General features: G+C 27.9%; 1 protein-coding gene across 1 annotated transcript in view; it reads left to right on the top strand.

Moving 5' to 3' along the window:
* The first annotated feature begins 6,529 nt into the window (after positions 1–6,529).
* LOC100201118 (uncharacterized) overlaps positions 6,530–14,800 on the top strand; it is a 49,401-nt gene continuing 41,130 nt past the window's right edge. The window contains exon 1 of the mRNA XM_065814335.1: positions 6,530–6,575. The gene's annotated coding sequence lies outside the window, so the exon portion shown is untranslated. The remainder of the gene's footprint in view (positions 6,576–14,800) is intronic.

Genomic DNA, 14,800 nt, shown 5'->3' with positions numbered 1-14,800 from the left:
AAATTTTTTTTTTATTGACCTTCAATTATAATTGATTGCAAAAAAGCAACAAATTTGTTAAACTATTTTTACTTAACTCTGTAAATTAAGTTGAAATGCGCAATAAATTTGTTAGATTGATTTTTTCTTCAAGAATATCAAACAGCAAATAATTCAGATATAAAATTATGTCAAAATATGTCCATAGAAAACATATCAAATTTTATGTCAGCAGAAAATAATTCAGACATAAAATTATGTCAAAATATGTCGACAAAAAATATGTCTGACATATTTTATGTCAGCAGAAAATAATTCAGACATAAAATTATGTCAAAATATGTCGACAGAAAATATGTCTGACATATTTTATGTCAGCAGAAAATAATTCAGACATAAAATTATTTCAAAATATGTCGACAGAAAATATGTCTGACATGTTTTATGTCAGCAGAAAATAATTCAGACATAAAAATATGTCAAAATATGTCAATGGAAAATATGTCTGACATATTTTATGTCAGCAGAAAATAATTCAGACATAAAATTATGTCAAAATATGTCAATGGAAAATATGTCTGACATATTTTATGTCAGCAGAAAATAATTCAGACATAAAATTATGTCAAAATATGTCGATAGAAAATATGTCTGACATATTTTATGTCAGCAGAAAATAATTCAGACATAAAATTATTTCAAAATATGTCGACAGAAAATATGCCTGACATGTTTTATGTCAGCAGAAAATAATTCAGACATAAAAATATGTCAAAATATGTCAATGGAAAATATGTCTGACATATTTTATGTCAGCAGAAAATAATTCAGACATAAAATTATGTCAAAATATGTCAATGGAAAATATGTCTGACATATTTTATGTCAGCAGAAAATAATTCAGACATAAAATTATGTCAAAATATGTCGATAGAAAATATGTCTGACATATTTTATGTCAGCAGAAAATAATTCAGACATAAAATTATGTCAAAATATGTCAATGGAAAATATGTCTGACATATTTTATGTCAGCGGAAAATAATTCAGACATAAAATGTCAAAATATGTCAATCGAAAATATGTGGGACATATTTTATGTCGGCAGAAAATATGTCTGAAAATATGTCGACAGATCTGCCAGACATATTATGTCGTAACAACTCTGAATGTAACTATTTTTCATAGTTACATTATTTTTTAGAATTATAAAACAAATTATTATATTATCACAAATTTCTGATGTTATTGATGGACAATATTCCAGACATTTTAAAAACTGATTTTTTGGAAAAAGTTACTATAAAGTTACTTTTTTTATCATCATTTTCTTTTTTGGAAATAAAAAAATGATACAATATGAAAAAATTACTTTAAGTGTTGATTTTCATTTCAAAAGTAACTTTACGAAATAACTGATAAGCATGCAAAAGCAGATAAGTCCCAAAATATAAAGTCTGTGGACAGGGAACAAGTGCACCAATATGTGTAAACTTTCTACTGTGTAGTATGGTCGAATAATACATGAGAATAATGCAATCAATCATCATTCATATCTTCTTTGAAATCATGTTTTTTATTTTTCTCATTTTCCCATAATTTTTCTAGAGTGGACTTGTCTGGTTTGCAGGTTCACTCCTCAACTGTTTCTTTCAAGGTTACAATCTAAATTTATATGCGTATTTACTTGTTTTCACGTGATTCTGCGCATAAAGAACAATGCCGTACTATTAAATATGCACGAGCATGAAGTTATCGAAACCGTGAAGACGAGTATTGTTTTTTTTTTTAAACTTATAGAAGTACAACTTTTAAAAAGAGTAAACTGAGACGTAACGTAACGTTAAAAAAATCTATATTTGAGACGTATTTTAACTACGACTCATATCTAAATTTTGTTACGTTACATTACGTTTTTTTTGTCAAAAATACAAAATTGATACTTCACGAGTTTTTATAAACCAGCAAGTAAAAATGTATATAAAATGTCAACCTTTTTTATATTTAAACAATATTACTCAAATACATTTAAAAGTTGTTACCGACTAAATGTGTATTATGCATCTTAACATCCAGTATAATATTTGTCAGCTATCTTTCTAACTTGACTTCTGTCATTCACAAAGTCATAGTATTTATCTAACTTTCTCTATATATATATTATATATATATATATATATATATATATATATATATATATATATATATATATATATATATATATATATATATATATATATATATATATATATAAGAAAAGTTTTAATTAGAAAGATACCATAGGTTACAATGTTGATTCTCATTAGGTCAAAATGTTACTTATCGTTACATAAAATGTTACGTCTCGGTGACATAAAAATAACAGACATTTTGCACGTAACGTAACTAATCTCGTTTAAATTAAAATATGTAACGTAACTTTTAAATGTACACAGTGAGACAAAATATCGTTTTTATGTCAAAATTATTTTATTGGTTTTTGTAATTAAAATTGTCATTATTAAATTATTCAAACTATTAAAAATGAATATTAAGCTCGTATTTATTGTTGAAACCTTAAAAATCTATTTAAAAATTTAATTTTAAATTAGTTTTTTCTTTTTCAAATTTAATCTTAAAGACCTACAGTATAAAGCAGATAATGATTTTGGGTTTTTCCATTTAACATTAGAGTTTTCTAGCATAAATTGTAATCTGAAATGGAACAAGGAAAATTAGAAATAAAAATTATTTATTTTTAATTATCAAGTGGCGAAGGCTACCAACATATATTTTGTGTTTTTATTCTTTGGTAAGAAGAGCCATCAAAAGTTTTATAATGCAATAATACCAGATCACACTTTTATATCATACATATAACAACATGTTAAACTTGACTAAGTGCTGTTTGGTAAATTAAATTTTTTTCATTTTTTGGCTGCTTTAACCTTTATTGTTTAGGTTTTTTATTTGATTAAATTTTTGAAGCAAATAATAACTCACTTGGCGAGTAATTTTTTTGAAGTTTGCCTAGACATTAAGACAAAACAATCACCATATATACAACAAAATTTTTTTGTTTTATTTATTCTATTGATCAAAAAATAACAAATATATATTTGTATTTACAAAAGTTGTATAACAGATTAGGTTCTAGGAAAAAATCCTTCGGAAAAAATTCCCCTGGAAATAATCCCCCGAAGAAAATAAAAACTTTAAAAAAATATTGTTTTAAAATGAATAGATTGCCTGCCCAAACCAAAACTCTCAGTCAATGCAACAGCACTCCTTGCATGTTCTACCTATTTGTCAGTCGATGTATGGACGCTCCTTACATGTTCTAGCTATTTGTCAGTCGATTTATTAAAAATGAAGAATTAAGGTTCTGTTTGCATTATAATACGTACGAATAAAATATTTATATTATAAACAACTATTATATTGATATGTCGTTTATTTTATGCGCTGTAAAAAAAAAAATCATGGGGGTTTTTTTCCGGGGGGATTTGGGGAGGTGAATTAAAAAAAAAAAAAAAAAAGTTAAAAATTTATTATGAAGTATTTGAGTTTGTACAACTTATTAAAAGTTGTTTTTGCAATACCGACTATGAGTCGAACATGAATTATTTGTTAAAATTTGTTTATTGCAAAATATTTATGATGGATGGCTATATACATATATTGAACAGAAGATTTATGTAAATAAATGTTTGCAGGATATTGGAGGATCATTTATCTAATATCTTATAGTAAAAATTGACTGCAAAAAAAAAACCCGTCTGTTACCGATGTATAAAAACTATGGATTACACTTACATTTAACTATTATGAAAAGCCTGAACGAAAAAAGTAATGTTAATTCAAGCATTATAACTTAAAATTCTACTAGTAAAATTAGTTTTAAATAATAGTATGAAAGTTGATAGTAAATAAAATCAAAAATAGCATTAGAAACACTTGTTAAATTTATGTGTCAATAACCGCATAAAGTAAGTTAAGTTAGTGTTTTCTATAATAAAAGTCCTCAATGTTTATAAAAAAACCATTATATGAAACATTGGTAAGGAAGGAGCGTGAACTTCGTAGTTAAAAGCTGTTCCGTGGTGCTCTGCGATAAGATCGTAAAGACTTCTCGTAGCACCTTAATATATATACAGTGCCGGTTTTAGCACTTCCAGCGCCCTGGGCGAGATTTCTACGGCGCCCCCAGCTCAATTTAACCCCATTCAAAAGAAAGGCAAAGGGTAAAATAAACAATTAGTTTCGCCCCTTTATATTCGGCGCCCTGGGCCATCGCCCAACCAGGCCCTACCCTAACGCCGCCACTGTATATATATATATATATATATATATATATATATATATATCTATATATATATATATATATATATATATACAGCGGAGAAAATAGAATTAGCCTCACCATGTGCTGATCCAATATTTTGTAAATCTGTAAACAAGTTTGTGCGGTACAACTTTTGTATCCACACACATATAATTACTGTTACAAACAACAACTTTTTAGATTATAATATAGCATAATTAAATTGCGGAACATTTGATAAAACCATAAAATGTATAATACTTGATATTTGCGGTAACAAATAGAATTAGCCTCATCAATAATTATTTTCAGTTTACTTGTATATTTTGATCTGGTGATACGCATTTGTGAGTTAGTTTTTTATTATTATTTGTAAGTTAAACAAAGACTGTGAAATCAATGCTCATAAAGTTTTTAACATTTGGTTTTTGATACCTTTATTTGAAATGGGACGTGGTAAGCGTTTAACGAATGAAGAATTAGCAGTAATCAAAGCATACAAAGATACAGGCTTATCTAATCGGGAAATTGCAAAGAAAATTAAAAGATCTCCAAAAGTGGTTAACAATTACTTCAAGATTGGCGTTAATTATGGAGCCTATAAGGGAAGTGGTGGCAAACGTAAAATTGATAATCGTACTAAACGAGTTATTGTACGTCGTGCTGCTGCTTAGCACATGACTGCATCTCAAATTCGTGCTGATTTACAATTACCTGTATCTGTTCAACGTGTGAGACAAATCTTACATGAAGATCCAAACACAGTTTGGAAAAAGCGTAAACCAAAACCAAAACTTACTGCTCGTCATAAAAAAGTTAGATTACAATTTGCGAAAGAACACATGTCTTGGCAAGAAGAGTGGCATCAAGTTCTCTTCAGTGATGAAAAAAAGTTCAATCTAGATGGTCCTGATGGCTATCAATATTACTGGCACGATCTTCGAAAAGAGAAAGAAACTCGGATGAGTCGTAACTTTGGGGGTGGAAATGTTATGGTTTGGGGGGCTTTTTCCTTTGCTGGAAAACTTCCACTGGCATGGATTTCAACAAAAATGAATTCACAGGACTACATTGACTTATTAGAAATAAGTTTACTTGAACATGGTGAGGAATTGATGGGTGAAACTTTCACTTTCCAACAAGATAATGCTACTATCCATAATTCAAAGCTTACAAAAGCTTGGTTTAGAGAAAAAAATATTCACGTAATGGAATGGCCCGCACGTAGTCCAGACCTTAACCCAATTGAAAATCTATGGGGAATACTTTCTAGAAAGGTTTATGAAAATGGTAAGCAATTTGAATGCACTTTGGAGCTGAAAACTCGTATCAGAGAAGCTTGGAATGAAATATCTATAGAAACTATCCAAAATCTTGTGACTAGTATGTCAAACCGCATATTTGAAGTCATTAAAAATTCAGGAAGCTATACTAAATACTAAATGAGCAAAAAAACAAAATATTTTCTTTATTTTTTGTATATAACGCTAATGAGGCTAATTCTATTTTCTCCACAAATTGAATATTTTTAATTTTTTTTTCCATTTGGAATTAATTAAGCATACCAATTTATAAACTTTTTAGTTGTAGTAGAAGTAACAAGAAATAAAGTAGATTTCATAATTGTTTACCTGCAATTTTTGTTAAATTGGAACAAAAAATAAAGGTGAGGCTAATTCTATTTTCTCCGCTGTATATATATATATATATATATATATATATATATATCTATATATATATATATATATATATATATATATATATATATATATATATATATATATATATATATATATATATATATATATATATATATATATATATATACATTAATTATTATAAGTTGCATAATTTTAAGTTAAAGAGATTTTTTTTTTTTTCACATAAGATTAAAACTTTAAAATTTATTTTCAACATTTCTGGTCAACTAGTTCTGGTCAAATAAATATTTGCCCTTTCCTGCAAGTGACGTCAAGAGACGGTAAAAAAACCTATTTTACTTTTACAAAAAGATTTTTTTACTTTCTAAAAAACTTAAAGTTGATGAAAACTTTGTTACTTTTTTTAAACTAACGATTTATATTTTATAAGCAAAGGTTTTATGTTTATCATTTTTTTTTAATAACTAAATTAAAAAATTCATTATTAAAACTATGGCAACAGTTTTATTATTGCAACGTCGCTAATTTCCTAAAGAAAACAAGAGTAAATGTTTATAAATTTTATTTTTACAAAAACAAATATGTAAAATTACTAAATACATTTAAAAGATATGTAGTTGACTTGTATTTTTGTAAGTTACTTTTTGTTTATATATTTGCAATAAAACATAATGTTTTTTAAACAAATAACACCTTTTTTTTTAAGCAATTTAAAAAGCCTAATAAAAAAAGTGATATGAAAGTGAACATTTAAAGCACTTGTTTTAAAATATTATAACCGTTTTGGTTCTTTCTGTTTTTATTATTGAAAAGATGTGAATGAACACTTTTACCTTAGGTACTATTACACACTTATCGCCATCACTATTTTTCGGGATTGCACCAGTGCACTATGCGTCTCTCTAATACAAAATAGGCTTATAAATAAAGAAGCATTCAACATATTGAACTGATTTTTTCACAAGACGTCGAGTTTTTGTTTATCTTTCTATATTTAAAAGAAAAATATTCGGTTTTTATAAAAAGAATTTATTGAATTTTTTTTCGGTTCATCCAGAATTCTTGACTAATCCGGAAAACTTCATAAATCCGGATAATTTTATTCGAAAAATAGTAAGCACCGATATTTTATAGAATTTTACAAACTATATCATAAACACGATTTAATAATAAACAATATCATTAAATGTAGACTTATTAAAATTATAAACAAATCTGCTACCATCTGATTCTTTGCTCTATGGTTTCTTACAACGTTCTTCGACTTTCTATTCTGATAGATGTTTTTAATAACTTTGTTCGTGATATAGGTTTTCCTAGTTAATTACTCGTTAAAATTTATTAAACTATTTCTTAAATTTTTTTAAAAACAAAAAACAACAAAACTTTGAACTGTTGTTTTAAACAATATTGAGATTTCTTTACCAAAAAAAACAAATATTGTCAAAACCATAAGCAAAAGCATACCATTAAAAAAAACACTCAGCGTTCTGTTTATTTAACCTTGATTTTAAACAGTAATTAGTAGAACTGTCACTTTGCATTTTTAAACTCTTTTGCCTTCACTCTTTTTTTATCCATTTTGTTTTTTTCTTTTTGCAATAGAGGTAAATATCAGATATCATAAACAAATGATTAGTTGTATCCTGTTTGTTGTTTTCTGCCAAGAAAGTTAGACGCGCATGGCCAACCCGTGCAGTTTTGTTTTCCTTGTTTCTGGTTTTAATAGCACTCTCAAAAAAAGAACCTATCGGAGGATACTTAAAATACCTAATAATAAAAGCACCATGAATTATCATTCTAAGCACAGATTGTGACATAGGTATGGCTTTTTAAAATGTGTTATTAGTATTAAGTGCAAATAGATGTTCAGATTTCTGATTGAAAATCTATATATTCTGTCTTGTAGTCGTGCTGTTCATATCAATGAGTAAGTCGCAAAACAACTCATTCATTCTAATTTAGGTTCTCTATATACATATATATAAATTTAAATTTTAATATATTATTCGCACTTATGCCAATGTTTGCAAATTCTTTTAGCACACTTATACACTTATTAGGGTTGAGCTTTTACCGACTTTGCCGGAAATCGGTAAAAAAAAAAAAACAACCTTAATTTACTGGTAAATATTGGTAAAATCGGTAAAAAATAAAATATCATAGAAACTCGTATAAAATTTTTTTTTGTTTCAAAATAAATTCTTTATAAGATTCAGATCTAATATCTCTATTGATAATTGTTATATTGATAAAAAACTAGCTTTAAGGAAACAAAGTGTATCAAGTAAGTTGTCATTAATTCAGGATCGAATTTTTGTCACAAATAATCCAGCAGCAGAAAATGCTCGCTTAAACTCAATACTTGTTGGAGGGATAGTCTCCAGTGCATTGAACAAAAGTTCAAGATTGGCAGTTCTCTCTCCAGTAGCTTCATAGACCAACATTTCTTTTAAAATAACTTTGAATTCGTTGTTTGAATTGTGGCGTTTTTTTAGCCGAATTCTAAATTGCTTTCTCGAGTTGATTTTTAAGTTAAAAGTGGATTTTCATGTAAATCCACTTTTAACTTAAAAAAGAGATTTTCTGACCTACACACTTTTTTTTTTTCAATTTTTTTGTTCTTTAATCTTTATAAATTCGTAATATATAATAGAATCTTTACAGAGTAAGTAAATTTAAAAAAAAAAAAATCACAAAGTTACGTTATACAAAAAATATATAAAATAAAACTGTAAAGTATTAGAAATTACTTCAAAGAACGCGGAAAACTTACTTGAATGAATTCTACACGGAAATTAATCTTTTTGAATGAATTCTAAGTCATCTGGATTTGTTGGGAATAGTCTAGACAATAAATTTTAGGCAGTCTCTTGAAGTAAAGATTTCGAAGGCATTTTGAAAACTCCATGTTCTTCAATGTCGGATAAACATTCTGGATTGGAAAGGTATCTGTACAAGGTTACAAGACTTCTCTGCCTTCTCTCTTCCAAACGTCTCAAAATTGCACTCTTCATTGCAATGCAAAGAGTTGAATCTTTTTGTTTCAGTCTGTTTACAAAAAACTTGAAAATTCCCTCAGCAATAAGAAGAGTTGCATCCTGTCGGCAAAGGGCTTCTGCAGCCAATTTGACTGGTTTAAGAGCAGCAACAATGTCGTATAAAATATTTATTTCTTCATCACTGCAAATCGAATGTGGAGAAACGTCTTTCAATATTTTGCTGAGTGAATCTTTATTTTTGAGAAGCTATTGAATCATCGACAGTAGACCGTTCCATCTTGATATGCAGTCAAGGATAAGTGAACCCTCTTTTCCGTCCTGTTTCTTAATTTCTCCTTGGAGGACAATACTTTTGACTGGAGATTTTCGAAACAACTTGACAATTTTTTGGACTTTTGTGATGACAGATTGTTAGAGCACTTTCACTTTTGGAATGGGAATGTTTTCATCCATGGCAGCATCAAGAAAAGTGACTTCGGTGTCAGATTCAGATTCATCACTGCTGACTTCATCTTTGTCGCTTGTTACTTGCAATGTGTTGCAAAATTAATTTCATCAAGGTTTGAAACAGTAAAACAGAAAACGAAAAAAATTAACATGGAACTTAAAGATAAAAGTGAAATATTAAAAATCAGGAACAAACTAAGGGTGATGGAAGATCGTTCACGTAGGAACAACTTGAGAATAGACGGGATAAAAGAAAGCGAAAATGAATCATGGGTAGAATCTGAATGTAAGGTGCATAAACTATTTGAGGAATGCCTTGACATTAAAAATATAAAAATTGAAAGAGCTCATCGATCTGGGCCGAGAGATGTTAATAAACACAGACCGATAGTCCTAAAGTTATTAAATTATAAAGACAAAACTGAAATACTTAAAAAATCGTTTAAACTCAAAGGAAAAAACTTTTATATAAATGAAGATTTTAGTGCGGAGACTACAGAAATAAGGAAGGGTTTAAGAGAACGAATGAAGAAAGAAAGGGAATCCGGCAAATTTGCGGTTATATCATACGACAAACTAGTCATTCGTGATTGGACTGCGAAGAAATGAGATTCTGTTTCCACTGAATCTATATAAGTATTCATTTATTTTTTATTTTTTTAATTAATTTTTCCCTAATCTTAATTTTATATTTTAAAATGGATGATAATTTATTAATTAAACTTTGTGATGAAAATGTCACACTTTGTGATAATGATGTCACTAATTATTTTAACCTAAAATCGTTAGAAAGCAAATACTATTCAATTTCTGAATCTAATTTCTATCTTCAACAAAATAAAAACACTTTTTCAATCTTAAACATTAATATTTGAAGCCTAAACAAAAATTTTGATGATTTTAAACTTCTAATGCATAAATTAAATCACGATTTTAAAATAATCTGTCTTACTGAGACCTGGTGTAAGTATGACGAGCATAATTTTCAATTTGAATTACGCGTCAATTCATCAACCACGAAACTTCTGTACCGGTGGAGGTGTATGCATTTTTATTCATAACTCAATTAATTTTATACCACGTAATGACCTCAGTGTAAATGAAAAAGATTGCGAGTCATTGTGCATTGAAATAATTAACCAAAATTCTAAAAGCGTTATTGTTAATGTTATTTATAGACAACCAGCGGGTAATTTAAAAAATTTTAAAGTATCTTTACGTACTTTTTTAACAAAAGTTAATAAAAAACAAAAGCATGTTTACTTAGTCGGTGACCTGAATATTAATCTTTTGAATCATGCGTCAAATAATAGTGTTAAAAATTTTGTAAATACTCTTCTACAAAATAACCTCATTCCAACAATAACTAAGTCAACAAGAATAACAAAAAGATCCTCTACCCTACTAGATAACATAATTACTAATAATTTTTCTAATAGCTGCTTTAGTACCGGTATAAAAATGACTGAGTTGACAGACCATTTTCCCACATTTCTTATAACAAAAAACATAACCCATGATAATATTTCCACAAAACACATTATTTACAAGCGACAGATCAATGAAAACTCCATACAACAATTTCGCAACCTTCTAATTAATTTCGTTGATTGGAAGCTTGTTCTCCAAACACAGCTAACAATGCTTATGAACTTTTTCTAGCGCAATTTTGTAAACAATACGATAAAGCGTTTCCTGTAAAAAAGTTTTATGTGAATTCAAAATCACTTCTATCGCCTTGGATGACAAAAGGCTTACTAAAATCGTCAAGGAAAAAACAAAAACTTTATGAAAAATTTCTTAAAAAAAAAACATATTCAAACGAAGCAAAATATAAAAACTATAAAAATATATTTGAAAAAATCAAAAAATACTCTAAAAAAGTATATTATTCGAAATTACTAGAAAATGCAAATGGAAATACTAAACAAACTTGGAATGCTATTAAAGAAATAATTGGACAAAACAAATATAAAAATAATGTTCTGCCAAAAAACTTTTAATTGACGGTGAAACAATATACGATAAAGCACTCATAGCTGAAGAACTAAACAGTTTCTTCATAAATGTTAGTTCTAATTTAGCGCAAAGTATTCCTTTAACTTCTTCAACATTTGATTCTTATCTAACAAATTCTAATAAAAAAATGAATGAGTCAAATCTAGATATACGCGAGTTGCGGACTGCATTACTAAGCTTAAAAAGTAACAAAAGTGCAGGATCGGATAAAGTTAGCGTTAATATATTAAAATTAGTCTATGATATAATTGAACCATCTTTGTTTCATATATTCAATCAGTCAATTAAATCAGGTAAAGTTCCGGATAAATTAAAAATTGCTAGAGTAACTCCAGTATTTAAGTCTGGAGATGAGTCAGAACCCTCTAATTACAGGCCTATATCTGTTTTATCTTGTTTCTCGAAATTGTTTGAACGTATAGTGTACAATAGGCTGTATAATCATTTAACTGAAAACATGTTATACAGTAAACATGTTATACAGTAAGCAATTTGGTTTCAAAAAGTACCACTCAACAGATCATGCAATAGTAGAGTTAGTTAATCACTTATCTAATGCTTTTAAAGAAGAATATTATACGTTAGGAGTTTTCATTGATCTGTCGAAAGCTTTTGATACGGTAAATCATTCCATTCTAATAAAAAACTGGAATATTACGGAATAAAGGAGACAAACTTACTCTGGTTTGAAAGTTACCTTTCAAACAGAAAACATTATGTACAATTTGAAAATTTAGAAACGACCAAAAAAACTGTAAATTGCGGAGTCCCACAGGACCCTATACTTGGACCCTTACTTTTTTTACTATACATAAATGATTTGTCTTCAACATCAAACCTATTAAATTTTATTTTATTCGCAGATGACTCAAATCTTTTTTATTCTCACAAAAATATTGAAACACTTTTTACAGTAGTAAATGAAGAATTAAAAAAAGTAAATGAATGGTTTATATGCAACAAATTGTCTTTGAATGTTCAAAAAACTAAATTTTCTCTTTTCCACAAACCAAGCAAAACAAAGGAAATACCATTTATTCTTCCCAATCTTTTGATGAATAAAACTAACATCAAAAGGCAAATATCTGTAAATTTTTTAGGTGTGAACTTTGATGAAAAGCTATCTTGGAAAGTGCATATAAATTCTATAGAAAAAAAAATTTCAAAAAGCATTGGCATGATCTATAGAGTTAAGCCACTTTTCAATTTTAAGTCCTTAAAAAGTTTATTTTTTTCCTTTATACATAGTTACTTAACTTACGGCAACATCATGTGGGCAAGTACTAATTACACTAAGCTAAAAAAACTTTATAGCAAGCAAAAACATGCTCTTAGAATCATATTTGGATCTGGTAGAGCGGTTCCTTGTGAACCTCTTTTACGTGTAATTGGTGCCCTGAATATTTTCAAACTTAATATCCATCTTGTTCTACTGTTCATGTATAAAACAAAATATGGACTGTCCCCCAAAATATTTGAAACTTATTTTAAAGTAATACACCATAAATATGCTACAAGATTTTCCGCTAACAACTTTGTTATACCAAAATCTTATTCTAAACAAGTTTTTTATTCAATTCAGAATCGCGGACCACTTTTGTGGAAAAGATTTCCAAACATTGTTTCCGGAAAAAAAAAATCTCTTCATCAGTTTAAAACTGATTCAAAACAGTTTTTTCTTAAACGCAGATTTTGATTTATATTATTATAAGTCTTTCTTTTAAAAATAGATTAGATATATAATTTAAAAACTGAAAAACAAGTTAATTATTCGTATTTTCGTAATTATTCGAAAGAAAAAGAAAAAAAAAAAGAAGGTTAAAATTTTTTGACAATAATCATTATCAAAAATCACATTTTCTCGCTTTTTATTTTATTTTTTGTGCGTATTTATATATATAAAGTTATTATATATTCACTTTTACTTTTACCTAATCTAGTTATGATATTTTACTTTATCTTTTATATATTTTACTTAAAATATATATAAAGTTTTATATATTAACTCTTACTTTTACTCCATCTATTTATGATATTATGTATTAAACGATATTTTACTTTATTTATTATATATCTTTTGTAAACATTCATTTAATTTTTCTTTTATGTTATATATTCTTGAAGCAACTTTGTAAAAATTATAAATTGTAACACGGTGCTTGACGATAAGGCAAATTATGCCTTCTTCTTGCTCCGGCCATTAACTTAATTGTAAATTTATGGAAACTGTCAAATTTGTTAAACGGCAAAATAAAATAATAATAATAATAAAAATGTGTTGTAATTTATTTTTCGGAAAGGCTTCTTGTACAACACTTCTTGATTTACCAAATAAATTTCATGGGTGTAGCACGTTTGATGCTTAGTTAAAACCGGTTTTCCAAACATAACCATCATGGAAGCTCCATCCGTAACTGAGTAAATGCTGTCGCTAATGTTCAACCCAAATTCGGCCACTTTTTCTGTGACAACTGCTGCAGCTTTTTCATCTGGCAGTGATCTAGAAATTCATGTGAAGCCCAGATTCCAGTATGTGTGTTTTTGATGATTATTAATATTAATGTACCTTCGATTATTCAAAGAAGTGTACTCATCCAGTGTAATTGAAAAGCGTTTTCCAACGGTCACTAAAGATTTAAAAGTATTTTTAAGGTCATTTCTCATGCCAACTGCAAACTTTTTAACTGACAGGATTGCTTGTGATTTTGTGGAAAATTCTAACTTTTTTCACACATGGCAAATCGAATGAAAGATTTATTAAGAATGGCGTGGAAACTAAATCCATCCAGCGCCATACGGCTTGAAATCACTTCTTCAATTGGTTGCTTTGGGAAAAAAGTTGAAACCTTAAGCTTCAACGGAAAAGATTCCGTTGCAGCTTTTGTTGTCAACTTTTTCTGAGTTTTTTTTTAGATTTCATATTATTTGTCTAGGTGATACCACATTCCAGTTGTGGAACTTGAATGTTTACTGGTATTTCCACATATTTTGCAAGTCACTGTTTTTCCTTTTTTTAAGGTGTAGTGTTTCCGAACGTCTGACATTTTAACCGAAAGCAAACCAAACTGATTGATAAATGCAACAATAAAAATATCACAAGAAAGTAGTAATGTCTTTCTTAAAATGTTCAGAAAAAACTTAACCAACAAATTTAATTAGTTTCCGAACAGCTTAGTTGATAGGAAAGTGATTGTTAAAGTTTTAAGTTATTGATTAAGCTATTTAAAACCTTTTAAAATATTTTCAAGCATTTTTGAGCATAGTAATTCTGGTTATCATCTTCGTTTTTTAGATTTATGTTATAGAGACAAACAAATACACGAGGTGGAGGAGTTCTGATTTACGTAAAAGAAAACAGTATACATAACATAAGGAATGATATGTGTGTT

Source organism: Hydra vulgaris, chromosome 12, assembly GCF_038396675.1.
Source record: "Hydra vulgaris chromosome 12, alternate assembly HydraT2T_AEP".
Taxonomy (NCBI): Eukaryota; Metazoa; Cnidaria; class Hydrozoa; order Anthoathecata; family Hydridae; genus Hydra; species Hydra vulgaris.
Note: the sequence above shows the minus strand (reverse complement) of the source record. Positions and strands in the feature narration are given on the sequence as shown.